A 15,421-nucleotide genomic window follows, 5' to 3' on the forward strand; every position below is an offset into this window, starting at 1 on the left:
TTGCGATTTTGTGATTCAGCAATCGCCTCTAGTGGAAAAGGGACCTAAGGGCCAGTGCACACCAAAAAGCACTAGCGTAATCACAAACGCTCAGCGCATTTTGAAGTGATTTTTCTAGGCACGTGCCTAGCCATTTTTTTTATCATGTCTAGCAATTTTTTGAGCATTTTGGAGTAGTGTTTTTTATTTTTTGTTACAGTGGAGCTGTAAATGAACAGCTTCTGTAACAAAAACGCTTGGAAAATAGCTCTGATCTAGCGCTTTTCAGAGCAATTTGCCTCTTACCTATAGTTAACATTGAGGCTGAATCGCCTCAGAAATCAGCAAAAATGCTGCAGGACCTGCGTTTGGGGAAAAAGCTCATCGCTCTGGTGGGATCGATCCCATTCACATACATTAGCCAAACGCTTTTCAAAGCGCAAGCGTTTTAAAAAGCGCTCAGAAGCGCTCTTGGTATGCACCAGCCCTAATTCAGACAAAAAGATTTTGAGAACTCTAAGTCCATAGGCACGATGTTATGCAAATGACAGAATATTACATAACTTAGACACACAAGTGATGTTTTCAGATGCATATTTGTTGCAAAAAAAAAAACCTCTTAATATGTTAACTTTATCACACAAATAAATAACTTAATTTAAAATTCAGCATAAAATGATTACCTGATTTCATTTCAGTGTATGGCCACCAACTATTTGCTGAACAATCATTTACAAAAGACTATTCATGTGAACAATCAGAAATGATCATTTGGAACCACCAACGGACGAAAGTCTCCTAACCAATCCAATCAGATTGACGGGTTCGATTTCATTAATCTGATTGGATTGGTTAAGAGATTATGATCCGTTAGTGGTCCCAAACGATCATTTCCGTTCTTTCAGAGGAATAATCGTTTTGTAAACGATGGTTCACCAAATTGTATCATTAGTGGCCACCTTAAGTCTAGGTTGTTTTGTAGGTGAAGTCATGTATCATACATACTGCAATCCATGGATTCATGATTTGCTTTTGGGCAACTCTGGATTTGGTCATATAGTACAAACAGTGGTTTTCAATGCGCTGTAAACAACTTACAACAGTTATGTAATATTGTAACATGTGAAAACAAAAATATGTAATGAAAACAATGCAGTATATTTTGTTCTTTTGTATCTGGAATAATTTGTGAGGAGGGGATTATCTGTATACCAATATCATGTGCACAAGTTAGGCTGCATTCACAGTGGGACGTTGCATTGTAATGTGACGTTAATGTCACAACGCAGCATTACAACGCAAACAAAAGTTGGTAACGCACATTAACGCTGCGTCACCATCGCATACAGTAGGTACAGTAAAGCATACAGGCAATGAAAAGTATGCTTTCCTGTACCTGGGAATGTGTGCGTTTAGAGGTGAGGCTATGTTCACATTATGAAACGCGGATGGCCGTGCATTCGGAACGCAGCACGTACGAATGCACGCCATCTGCGTTTCTGTGTGTTGCGTGGCTTATCCCATTCACTGAAGTGAATGGGTCAGCCGCGCGTTTTGGCAAAAAATGCGTGCAGCATGCGGTCCTGGACTGCACTGGCCCGGAACGCATGCAGTGTAAACATCATACAGTGCAGTCTATGCACTTTCTGATGTCCTGCATGTCGGCCACCTGCATGTGTTCCCGAAACGCGGATTGAAAAGTTGCAGTATGGTAAGCTGTGTTACAAGAGTTTATAATGCAGCTCCGCAGCGTCCCACTGTGAATGAGGCCTGCATTATAAAACCAGACTGATCATTATGAAAGCGTTGTGCTTCACTGCACCTGTTAATGTGCACGATTTCTGGTAACACATGCAGTGCTTACCATACTGCAAACCGTTATACCGCAATGTTACTGTCGCATTGTGAATGACGCATTGTAGTGCGGTGAGCCGTCTTACAAAGAAGTATTACACCGCAATACACCACTGTGAACCTAGCCTTAGACATTCCTCCCATGGGCAGATGCAGGCATTGTATTCACCACCTCAGCTGCTGCTGTACACTGGCCAGGCTCTTCCTAGTGCTTGACATGGGCAGTGTAGAGGCATTAGGTGCATTAGGCTATTTTTCACTATTATTTGGAAAAAGTATTTTCATGTATGGTGCTGGCTGGTGCTGTAAACATTTTTGATCATAATGGACAGCTGGAAAATCTTTATCAGGGTAAATTTTAAAAATTATGTTTTTATCACTTTAAATTCTTTATGATTGTTTCAAAATGTATAAATTCCAGTGTGGCCAGCATAAGGAGTGCAGTAACAGATTTCTTCTATGTATGGCATACTAAAATCATTCCCGAGGAAGAGAACTGAGGGCTCTGAAACACTTGCTTCAAAAATTATTCGGAGCCAATAAATGGTATTTACCTGGAGAAATAATTCCTATTTACTCTTCCCCTTGAAACATCTTTTCCATCACTTTTGTGGCCAGCATAATTTTTTCCAGTTTTCAAAGTTCGCCTCCCCATTGAAGTCTATTGCGGTTCGCGAAAGCTTGCGCGAACCGAACTTTCGCGGTAGGTTTGCGAACCTAAAATCGTAGGTTGGGGCCATCTCTATTAACCACCCCCCCAGGCCTAACAATTAATCACCCCCCAGGCCTAACCTTAACTACCCACCCCTCACGCCTAACTTTAAGCACCCACACCTAACCTTAACTGCAAAAAAAAGGAAACCGCAACTCTATGAAAAGCTACTATGCTCCATAGCTATTTAGATGGTAAGCCTGATGAAGCCTGATCGAGCCTTAATTTCCTGTTCATCATATTTTAAAGTGTACATGAGCCAAAGCTTGGTTACAAAATGACAGGAGTGTTGCTAGGATCCTAAGAGATCCGGGGCACTTCAGTTAAAAAATAGGTGGGGCCACATATAGCAGAATGTGGGTGTGGTCATGGGTGGAGCCAAATTTACATGAACTTAACAGCAGTCTAAGTAGGCCTGCCCAGCAAAATGTTGGATGAAGCCCACCTCTCCATTAATACAAAAAATAAATAAATAAATGCAGCAAATTAACCACTTCTCTACCACAGGGTTTTTCCCCTAAAAACCACAGCAATTTTAACATTTTAGGGAGGCAAGGGTTAATGCCCTTAATGGGGGTAAAATTTATTTTAAAAAAAACCTAACTGATGCTGATCACTCACTAATGCTGTATTAGTTATCTGAGATCCTCTCACGAGTGATCTCAGTAACTGTAACAGCACAGTGACTGATTCAGTGTTTACACACATTCTGAATGAATGAGCACTGCCATTGGCTTCGGCAGTGCTCATTCAAACTTGTAAGCACTTTGATTGGCTGACCAGTGGGTGCCGATCGCGACCGCAAATCCGCGTGCACGCAACCGCGCATTCGCGTGCACGCGATCGCGCACGCGAACGCTCACAGCGGGAAAACAAACAGGAGATGCCTATCTACGCCCCTGTGCCCCAGGTGAATTTTAAAGGGGCGTAGAAAAGCGTGGCAAGGGTTGCTAAGTGGTTAAATTATAAAATTATTCAATCACATAAATAAGCAGTGCCACTGAATTATAACTAGGCAGAGTTACCAGGCTTCTGTGCTGGCTGGTCTGGCTTACTGCTGGGCGGCTGGCCTGCTGCCTGGTTGTCTGGCAGTTCCCCCATAGCATTCTGTGACCTTCTAGTGGACCTTCTCCCATGCTCCCATGAGCCTCCCACTGAGGCACCACAACTCCCAGCATGCTCCTATAGAATAACCACAGCTCCCTGCATGCTCCCGTAAAGGCACCACAGCACCAATCATGCCCCCATAAAGGCATCACAGCCCCCAGCATACCCCCCATTGATGCATCACAGCTCCCAGCATGCCCGCCATTGAGGCACCACAGTTCCCAGCATACCCACCATTGAGGCACCACAGTTCTCAGCATGCCACCATAGGGGCTGCACTGCTCCATAGCTCTGACTCTGCCTAAGGGACATCCAGGGCACCACAGAATAGATCCGTGGCACGTGCCACCGATCTTTGGGGCTAGCAACGCCCCTGCAAAATGACATATCTAAGAAGAAGGAAGTCTCTGGATCCTAATGAGGCTTCCCTCACCGTCCTCTAGCCCCTCCCCCCACATCACCGAGCCCGGACCGTCCAAAGATTCCCAACAGTATAATCGGTAATGTGATTATGTGATTGGGGCTGCACTCCTCTTCAAACATGAGCACAGCCATACTGTGCCTGCACTTGCATGGTCACGCCTGCGCTCGCACTGCCACAGCACAGCCGTGCTCATGCTAGAAGAGGAGCATGGCGAAGTTTTAGGGGCACATGATGCGACATTTCGCGCGTACCGCACAGCGCTAAACTTTGTGCGCGCAAACTTTTTGGGCGCTAGCAAAGTTTCTTTATGCGTGCTAAGGGGCTTTTCACAGGCATGCTAACACTTAGCACCTTTTGTGAATCAAGCCAAATGTGTGTGATCCAGCTTAAAGTAAACCTGAGATGGTGTAAAAGGAAGTAATTATACATACCTGGGGCTTCCTCCAGCCCCCTCCAGGCTCCATCCTCCGCAATTAGCTCCGGAAAGTCCTCCATTCTGTAAATATGTGGCCTGGCTGATCCCGTGGTCGGGTGCATTCTGTGCCTGCGGAGGCGCAGTATGCTTCCGGCCACGGGAGCACAACGGGGGGGAGTGTGCGGTCGGACAGCGCCAACTGGATGATTTTCCAGGGCAAATTGCGGAGGATCCAGGCGGCGCAGATGGACAGCGAGGGACCGATCAGCCTGGAGGGCGCTAGGGGAAGCCCCACTATGTATCATTTCTTCCTTTTACACCATCTCAGGTACAGTGGCGTAGCTAAGAAGCCGGTGCAAGCATGCTATAGATAGCAATTGATACAACACATCAAAAACAATCAAGGACAACAACAGTGTCAGAGGTGCAAGAAGGGGATAGAAAACTGTATGTTAATGATCACTACTATTCAAATCAACTATAGAAGTGAATATTATCAGCACAGGACCAATAAAGAGCTAATACTGCGTTTGAGAGGTGGGCCCCTCAGTGCCCCTCTAGCCCGAGGGCCCCGAGGCGGTCGCTACCTCTGCACCACTATTGCTACGCCCCTGCTCAGGTACCCTTTAAAGCGGTATTGTCACCATCAAAATCAAATTTCAACAGCAACTGGTCTGAGTGTATTAAGTGATAAAGATGCTAATCCTGCATTCAAAACTTTTTCTGCTGTTATGGTTTGGAGTTATCACATACTTTAGGAGCACTGGCCCTAGTGCCAAACAGTGCCAAAAAGTTGAGTGCTGAGAGTTCTTTTGAATGCTGGGAGTTCTTTTTATCAATACTATATTCCTCCTCTTCCATTTATTTCCCTGCCTAGCTGATCACTTGTGTTTACAAGCAAGGATGAGGTGACTCAGTGATTGGATGTGTAAATAAAAAAAAGACTCTGGGAGGAGGGCAGCTAATGAATACACTATGAGCAAGAGAAGGGAGGGGGGAAAACAAGAGTCAGGGAGGATATGATGTCAGCATTAGCTTGGCAAGATGGCCACTGCCTAGAAAAGGATTTTCTGCTTTTCCTTTGTAAAATTCACAGAAATCATTACGTGGATAGCACAATACATCTGTTATGCAAGTAGAAGTAGTATTTATCTAGGCATGGGTGTCGCTTGTTCTTTAAGAAATCAGATTTTTTAAAAGTCCACCATAGCATTACATTAGCAAGAGCTTTACAAATCACAAGTGCTTAGAAAAGGCTGCTAGTGGGTCCGAGCCCTTAAAGGACATCCGCGGTGAAAATAAACTGATGAGATAAACAATAGTATTTATCCTCCTGCTCCTAAAAATGACTTTTTATGACAATCCACAGTTTTATTTTAAATTTAAATGTACGTTTTAAGTTATTACGGTTTCATTGTCTCTGCTCAATTACATTCATTGAAGTAGGCCAGCGCTAAAATCTATGAACTACTGACCCTTCGTATCTCTTTCCTGCTCTCAGAAGCCATTTACTGACAGGAAAGTGTTTTATGGCTGTAATTACTTATCAGTGAGGGTTATGCTACAGTTTGACCCAGTCCGACCCGGACAGAAATTGTCACTTTCATACCTAGATAGTTGTAATTTCTTATCAGTGAGGGTCATACTGTAGTCACTTCCTGTCTGAGTCGGGTCTGAGTCAGCCACTTACATACCTGATATTTAACTCTTTCAGGCAAAGAAAGAAAAAAAGGAATGCAGCATAGTTATTTGTGTGTTTGGCACAGTACACACACATGTCTATCTCATTATGTCATGTCACCTTGGATGTCCTTAAGGCCTCTTACACAGTGCGACGTTAAAGTCGCACTTTAGAAGATGTTTTAACGTGGACTAACGCACAGCAATACTAAAGTCTGTGCAACATTCACAGTGCACATGTTGTGTTTGTGTGTAACGTGTAGCATTATTAGAAAGTGCTGCATGCTGTGCGTTATACACATTATTAACTGCGTTGGACTGTTTGCACATGCTCAGTAATGACCTGGAAGCATACTTTTCATTGCCTGTATGCCTACTGTATGCGACGATAACAGGGCATAGAGTTGCGTTGTGACATTTTTGGGACGTTGCGTTGTTAGTTTGCGTTGCGACTTTAACGTCGCATCAAAACGCAACGTCCCACTGTGAAAGTAGCCTTAAAGTGGTTATCAGTTCCAAAAATCAGCCTCAGTATCTCATTGCAGACGTCACTTGGTAACATTTTCAGAAGCTGCTGCACCCCTGCCAGGTCTGATGTCACGACTCACAGCCACAAATCTTGCTTTGTGAGAGTTTATTTGCAGCTCATTTCCAGCAGGCTTACCTGCCCGGATTCCACTGCCATTTAGCTGAGCATAATTGTTACCTCTGTAGGAAACCATAGCAGCGCACATACACCTGCTGGTCACAAACAAACACAGGCCAGCCAAGCCAGAGGGATGAAGGTGAAGCCTGTGTGACAAAGAGCGGGGCGATCTCACAAAGAAAGTGCAAACAGCAGACTTAGCCTGGCTGACTATAGTACAGGTAATACACAGACAGGAGTCTCACTTACCTAACATAATGCTCCGTCTTTCATTTGTATGGCTCAGAAGTAACATTTTTTTTATGAACACTTTTTTGTTATACATGATTTTAGTGTATTTACAGGCTCATCTTGTCAATGCTTCTTTTGTCCCACACTGAGTACAGGGCATACTACATGTGCACAGCAGAGGGGCCAAGTAGAATTATACCACAATGGGAGAGATCTAGTTCATGCCAAGTAAAAACTATGCTAAATTACTTTGGAGCCAAGGCCTAAGCACAGTAAAGCTGACATCAGCAGTTAGGAGAGATAAATAGGTATTGCCGCAACAGTTGGGCGCCAGGTGGTGCCGCTTACAGTAAAATATTGTAATTGAAATTACCAATATTTTACTATGCCACCCGACACATATGCCAACCTTAATCCTCCGCTCTAAGTGCCTAACCTTAACCACCCCATAACTATAATAATCCATAATAATAATCCAAACATTTGAATAGCGCTTTTCTCCTGTCGGACTCAAAGCGCTCAAGAGCTGCAGCCACAGGGACGCGCTCAAGAGGCCACCCTGCAGTGTTAGGGAGTCTTGCCTTGAACTCCTTACTGAATAGGTACTTAACCTAGCCAGGATTCAAACCCTGGTCTCCCATGTCAAAGGCAGAGCCCTTAACCAGTACACTAGCCAGCCACTAATGCCTAGCACCACTGTAGGTGCCTAACCATAAACCCTCCATCTATTACATAACCATAACCTCGGGTGCCTATAGTTGCTGCCGATCGCCGACAATCGTCTACAACCATTAAAATCTACTAGCCGACCCGCGGCGTAGCATACACCGCATAAGAGGGCAGGAAGGGGGTATTGGGCACAGTGGCGGGGAGGGGGGATGGACCCCCCTCAACTGGGTCCCCCATGTGTGCTCTACCTCCAGCTTAAGCTCAGCAGGAAACCCCCCCCCACCTTGGTCCCCCATGTGCGCTCCCCCTCCTGCTTAAGCTCAGCAGGAACCCCCCCTCACCTGGGTCCCCCATGTGCGCTCCCCCTCCTGCTTAAGCTCAGCAGGAACCCCCCCTCACCTGGGTCCCCCATGTGCGCTCTCCCTCCTGCTTAAGCTCAGCAGGAACCTCCCCCCCCCCTCACCTGGGTCCCCCATGTGCGCTCCCCCTCCTGCTTAAGCTCAGCAGGAACCCCCCCTCACCTGGGTCCCCCATGTGTGCTCCCCCTCCTGCTTAAGCACAGTAGCAGCCACCATTATTAGTAAGAGGCGCAGCGGGCGGGGATGACTCACCTCTTCTGTGTTCCATCGTGCGTTCCACTGTCGTCACTTCCTGCAATGCCGCACACTGTATTGGTGTAATTTGCCTTTTTAAAACAGAAGGAAATCTGCAATAATTCAGCTATAAGTGAACATTTGTGGTTACCCACAATGCACTGCTACTAAATATGCAAATTACCCCTTTTCCCCCTTGGTGAGCCAAGCAAGCATCCAGAGCCACTGGTATATACCAAGCATAAAGCTTTAAATTTTACACAGTCATATCAAACCCACATGTAGACAGCCTGTTTCCGACTTTTGGTTCTCATCTGCACATGGCAAGTATTGATATGGCTGTATAAGGTAGGGCTTGGACCAGTACAACAGAGTAACCAAGCAGCTCAGGGTGACCCAAACCACTCGGAATGTATAGGGGAATAAAAGGGACCAAAAAGCCCTCCTACTAAAGAAATCAAAGCTTGGTGTAATTTGCCTTCCCAAAACAGAAGAAAATCTGCAATACTTCAGCTATAAGTGAGCATTTGTGGTTACCCACAATGCACTGCTACTAAATATGCAAATAATTCCTTTTCACCCTTAGTAAGCTAAGCAAGCATCCAGAACCACTGGTGCATAGCAAGCCTATAGATTTAAATTTTACACAGCCATATCAAATCCACATGTGACAGCCTGTTTCAGACTTTTGGTCCTCATCTGCACATGGCAAGGATTGATATGGCTGTATGAGATAGGGCTTGGACCAGTACACCAGAGTAACCAAGCAGCTCAGGGTGACCCAAACCACTAGGAATGTATAGGTGGATAAAAGTGACCAAAAAGACCGTTTACTAAAAAAATCAAAGCTTGGTGTAATTTGCCTTCTTAAAACAGAAGAAAATCTGCAATAATTCAGCTACATGTGAACTTTTGTGATTACCTACAATCCACCGCTACTAAATATGCAAATTATTCCTTTTCACTCTTGGTAAGTCAAGCAAGCCTATAGCTTTAAGTTTTACACAGTCATATCAAACCCACATGTGACAACCTATTTCAGACATTTGGTCCTCATCAGTACATAACAGGGATTGATATGGCTGTATGAGATAGGGCTTGGACCAGTACAACAGAGTAACCAAGCAGCTCACGGTGACCCAAACTACTAAGGATGTATAGGAGGATAAAAGAGACCAAAAAGCCCTCCTACTAAAAAGAGCAAAGCTTGGTGTAATTTTCCTTCTTAAAACAGAAGCAAATCTGCAATAATTCAGCTATAAGTGAACATTTGTGGTTACCCACAATGCACTGCTACAAAATATGCAAATTACCCTTTTTCCCCCTTGGTAAGCCAAGCAAGCATCCAGAGCCGCTGGTGTATAGCAAGCATATAGCTTTAAATTTTACACAGTCATATCAAACCCACATGTGACAGCCTGTTTCAGACATTTGGTCCTCATCAGTACATAGCAGGGATTGAGATAGCTATATGAGATAGGGCTTGGACCAGTACAACAGAGTAACCAAGCAGCTCAGGGTGACCCAAACTACTAAGAATGTACAGGAGGATAAAAGAGACCAGTAAGCCCTCCTACTAAAAAAAGCAAAGCTTGGTGAAATTTTCCTTCTTAAAACAGAAGCATATCTGCAATAATTCAGCTATAAGTTAACATTTGTAGTTACCCACAATGCACTGCTACTGAATATGCAAACTATCCCTATTTGCCCTTGGTTTTATAAGACACTACTTCTTCTTCTTGCTTGGACCAGCCCCTTCTTCTTGCTTGGACCGGCCCTGGGGGCAGGGCGCTACTTCTTCTTCTTGCTTGAAGGTTGAGGCACTTACTCTATTATATATATAGATGCATAGTCCCCAACCGTCCCGTTTTCGTCGGGACTGGCACGATTTGGGGGGGCTCTCCCGCTATCCCGCTATGACCCCCCAGTGTCCCGGCTGGCTGGGGGGTCAGGCGCAGGGGCGGACTGTTTGCGCAGGAAGGGAGGCAGCCAGTGAAAGGGAGCTGGTGGCAAAGCGGCGGAGAAGGGGGGAAGTCTCCCCCCCCTTCCCTCACCTTGGTGCTCCCTTTCCTGGCTCTCCCTTCCGGATTAATGTGTCCCCTCTGATGGCGCAGCGGCTGACAGCGGGCGGGGAGGACTTACCGCTGTTACGCAGCCGCCGGAGAGAGCTGTGATCTGTGCGCCTGGTCTACTCAAGGGGGGACTTCCCCCCTTCTCCGCCGCTTTGCCACCAGCTCCCTTTCACTGGCTGCCTCCCTTACTGGGGGCACCTATACACCTGGCTATACTGGGGGCACCTATACACCTGGCTATACTGGAGGCACCTATACACCTGGCTACATATACTGGGGGCACCTATACACCTGGCTGCATATGCTGGGGAGACCTATACACCTGGCTGCATATGCTGGGGAGACCTATACACCTGGCTGCATATACTGGGGGCACCTATACACCTGGCTGCATATACTGGGGGCACCTATACACCTGGCTGCATATACTGGGGGCACCTATACACCTGGCTGCATATACTGGGGAGACCTCTACACCTGGCTGCATATACTGGGGAGACCTATACACCTAGCTATATATACTGGGGACACCTATACACCTGGCTGCATATGCTGGGGAGACCTCTACACCTGGCTGCATATACTGGGGGCACCTATACACCTGGCTGCATATACTGGGAAAACCTATACACCTGGCTGCATATACTGGGGAGACCTCTACACCTGGCTGCATATACTGGGGAGACCTATACACCTGGCTGCATATACTGGGGAGACCTATACACCTGGCTGCCCTTACTGTGGAGACCTATACACCTGGCTGCATATACTGGGGAGACCTCTACACCTGGCTGCATATACTGGGGAGACCTATACACCTGGCTGCATATACTGGGGAGACCTCTACACCTGGCTGCATATACTGGGGAGACCTATACACCTGGCTGCATATACTGGGGAGACCTATACACCTGGCTGCATATACTGGGGAGACCTATACACCTGGCTGCATATACTGGGGAGACCTATACACCTGGCTGCATATACTGGGGAGACCTCTACACCTGGCTGCATATACTGGGGAGACCTATACACCTGGCTGCATATACTGGGGAGACCTCTACACCTGGCTACATATACTGGGGAGACCTCTACACCTGGCTGCATATACTGGGGGCACCTATACACCTGGCTGCTTATACTGTGGAGACCTATACACCTGGCTGCATATACTGGGGAGACCTCTACACCTTGCTGCATATACTGGGGAGACCTATACACCTAGCTATATATACTGGGGAGACCTATACACCTGGCTGCATATACTGGGGAGACCTATACACCTGGCTACATATACTGGGGAGACCTATACACCTAGCTATATATACTGGGGACACCTATACACCTGGCTGCATATACTGGGGAGACCTATACACCTAGCTACATATACTGGGGAAACCTATACACCTAGCTATATATACTGGGGAGACCTATACATCTGGCTGCATATACTGGGGAGACCTATACACCTGGCTGCATATACTGGGGAGACCTATACACCTAGCTATATATACTGGGGAGACATATACATCTGGCTGCATATACTGGGGAGACCTATACACCTGGCTACATCTACTGGGGACACCTATACACCTGGCTACATATACTGGGGAGACCTATACACCTAGCTATATATACTGGGGAGACCTATACATCTGGCTGCATATACTGGGGAGACCTATACACCTGGCTACATCTACTGGGGACACCTATACACCTGGCTACATCTACTGTGGAGATACTTTAAATTGATATATTACTAATTTTAAATTGTTAATATGAAGGAAAATGAACCAGGATAGAAAGGACCAGTGTGGTTTAAATTATAAAACCACATATTTTTCTTAGGAAATCTTTATGGTATGCGTGACTAGGGGTGTGACGGGGCGTGATAAGGGGTGTGGCAGGGGCGTGGCTTAAGTGTCCCTCTTTCTCATCTCAAAATGTTGGGAGGTATGTAGATGTAGTAGCCGACCGGCTTAAAATATCTAAACAAATCAATTAGGAATGATTGAGAAAGTTTGTACATATCTTTACTTGGAGCCATACCACTGAATGCTGTAGGTTTGTCTGCCATTTGCTGGAATGACACTGTACACAGCTTGGATATAACCAAGCAGTGTGTACTGTTCACTGGAGGGGGGCATTCCCGCTAGTGTGTGCAAGGCTTTACAGGGATACCTTGGCATTGACCTTGGTACTGCCCACGTATTTGAAGACATGCATCACTGATACATATTCGTTTTACTGCAACCAGTAAGACAAGTCCTCTAACTTGGTTACTCTTATGTTTTATTTATCTAGTTAAGTTATAGAGAACCAGAACTACCTAGATTTTGTAGATTGCCCAGCCATAACCAAAATGTATTGTACCCAAAGCACTGTGTAGTATAGTATTTTGTACTGTGTACTGGTTAAGGGCTCTGCCTCTGTCACAGGGGACTGAATCTCAACTTTTCCTGTTCAGTAAGCCAGCACCTATTCAGTGAGGTGACCTTGGGCAAGACTCCCTAACACTGCTACTGCCTATAAAGCGTGTCCTAGTGGCTGTAGCTCTGGCGTTTTCAGTCCACCAGGAGAAAATTGCGATATAAATATTATTTGTTTTGTATTGTCTTTTCAAAATAGAAGATAATGACAAGTTATCACTTCCACAGATAAATAAAACAAGACCATCCATGCATTACTTCAGAGCTCTTAAACAGAGAACACACAAACTCCATGCAAGTCTGGGATTCTAGTGTGCTGATTCCTTAGTCACTGGGCCACCCATCAGTTATGTAGCTACAGAACCATGGGCTGAAGGGCAAACTTTTTACTGGGTCCCCCCTCTGACAGAATTGTACACGGGACACTCAATGTTCTGTTTCCCATCTCTCCCAGATAGAGAAGGTATGGATGGATCAACACCAGGATGAGTGAGTTATTCATCTGCTGCTGCATCATGTGCAGGAGCTGCAGGGAGTAGTGGGGCAAGACCACTTGGCAGGGTCTGGCAGCATGGGGCCCCTGCAGTGGTTAGGAGCCCTGGGGCTCTGCCTGAATGGCAGCACTAGCCATGAGTACAAAGCTATGCAGAGCCTGAAACATGCCAGTGTTGCCTGAACCCTCCCCCTACTCCTTCTCCCCCCTCAATGTTACACATTCACTGGTTCCTGGACTGGTGGGTTTGACCCTGAAAAGAACTGCCATTTCCAATCTGTATACAAGCAATATATTGTCCATAATATTGATAAGAAATCACATAGCTTATCATCAGATTCTATGTTTACATCAGTTCTAGGGATGTATCCAATAAACTGCATTAAAGGACAACTGTAACACAAGTGCCTGTAGAACTTTTGGTGCTGAATGTAAGCGCCTGAAAAAATCGCAATGTGTTTTTTTGTGCTGTGACAGACCATTTAAAGGAAGCTGAAGTGGGAGGGATATGAAGGCTGCCATATTTACAGTATTTCCTTTTAAACAATACCAGTTGCCTGGCAGCTCTGCTGATTTGTTTGGCTGCAGTTGTGTCTGAATAACACCGGAAACAAGCATGCAGCTAATCCTGTCAGATCTGACAATAATGTCAGAAACGCCTGATCTACATATGCTTGTTCAGTGTGTATGGCTAAGTGTATTAGAGGCAGAGGATCAGCAGGATAGCCAGGCAACTGGTATTGTTTAAAAAGAAATAAATATGGCAGCCTTCATATCCCTCTTGTTACAGCTGTCCTTAAAGCGGGATTGTCACCATAAAAATCAAATTTAAACAGCAACTGGTCTGAGTGTATTAAGTGTTAAAGATGCTAATCCTGCAATCAAAACTTTGTAAACTTTTTCTGCTGTTACGGTTTGGAGTTATCACATACTTTAGGAGCACTGGCCCTTTAAAGCCGCATCTACACGCGTAGATGCGGCCGCGATGTTCCTTATCAATCGAGCCGCTGATGCGGCTCGATTGATAAGATCCGACAGGACGGATCGCCTCACCGCCGATTTCCTGCTCGCTCCCCGCAAGGGGACAATGGCAGGGAATCGAGCGGAAGATAAGCGGTGCCGGCGGTGACGAGCGGGGAATCGAATCCGGCGCACGCGCGGTGAGTGGGGACGCGGCGGGTACGCGCGGGGATGCGGAAGAGGCGATCCGGCGGCTAATCGAGCCGCCGGATGCCACAACATCTCCCCGTGTAGACGGGGCTTAATAGTCAGTGCCAAACAGTTGCATGCTGGGGGTTCTTTTTATCTATACTATATTCCTCCTCTTCCATTTATTTCCCTGCCTAGCTGCCTATCTGAAACACGATCCTCTGCTCACTTGTGTTTACAAGCAAGTCTGAGGTGACTCAGTGATTGGAGGAGAAAATAAAAAAAAAGTAAAGGGCAGAAATGACATCAGGACTTAGCCTAAACTTTGGGTAAAATACATGGTTCCCACCCGGAACAGAATTCTCTTAATTTACTATATATAATTCACTGAAATCAAAACGTGGACAGTGCAATACATATGTAAGTAGATCCAGTATTTATCTATTTATATATGTGTTTTTTCCCCCTGGCATTGTATGGCTAATCCTACTGCTTTAAAGCAGAATTACACACATAGGGACCTGATTCACAAAGCTTTTCTATTAAATTATCCCATCTTATTTATTAACTCACATTTTATCTCTCCTTAAATGGCTTAACTCATGACTTACGTCTCCTTATGTAACTTAACTCATGGTTTAGCTCTCCTTATTTGACATAACTCATGGTTTAGCTCTCCTTATCTAACTGAACTCATGGTTTAGCTCTCCCTATTTGACATAACTCATGGTTTAGCTCTCCTTATCTAACTTAACTCATGGTTTAGCTCTCCTTATTTGACATAACACATGGTTTAGCTCTCCTTATCTAACTTAACTCATGGTTTAGCTCTCCTTATTTGACATAACTCTTGGTTTAGCTCTCCATATTTGACATAACTCATGGTTTAGCTCTCCTTATTTGACATAACTCATGGTTTTGCTCTCTTTATTTGACATAACTCATGGTTTAGCTCTCCTTAACTATTT

This window comes from Hyperolius riggenbachi, chromosome 1 (genome assembly GCF_040937935.1).
Source record: "Hyperolius riggenbachi isolate aHypRig1 chromosome 1, aHypRig1.pri, whole genome shotgun sequence".
Taxonomy (NCBI): Eukaryota; Metazoa; Chordata; class Amphibia; order Anura; family Hyperoliidae; genus Hyperolius; species Hyperolius riggenbachi.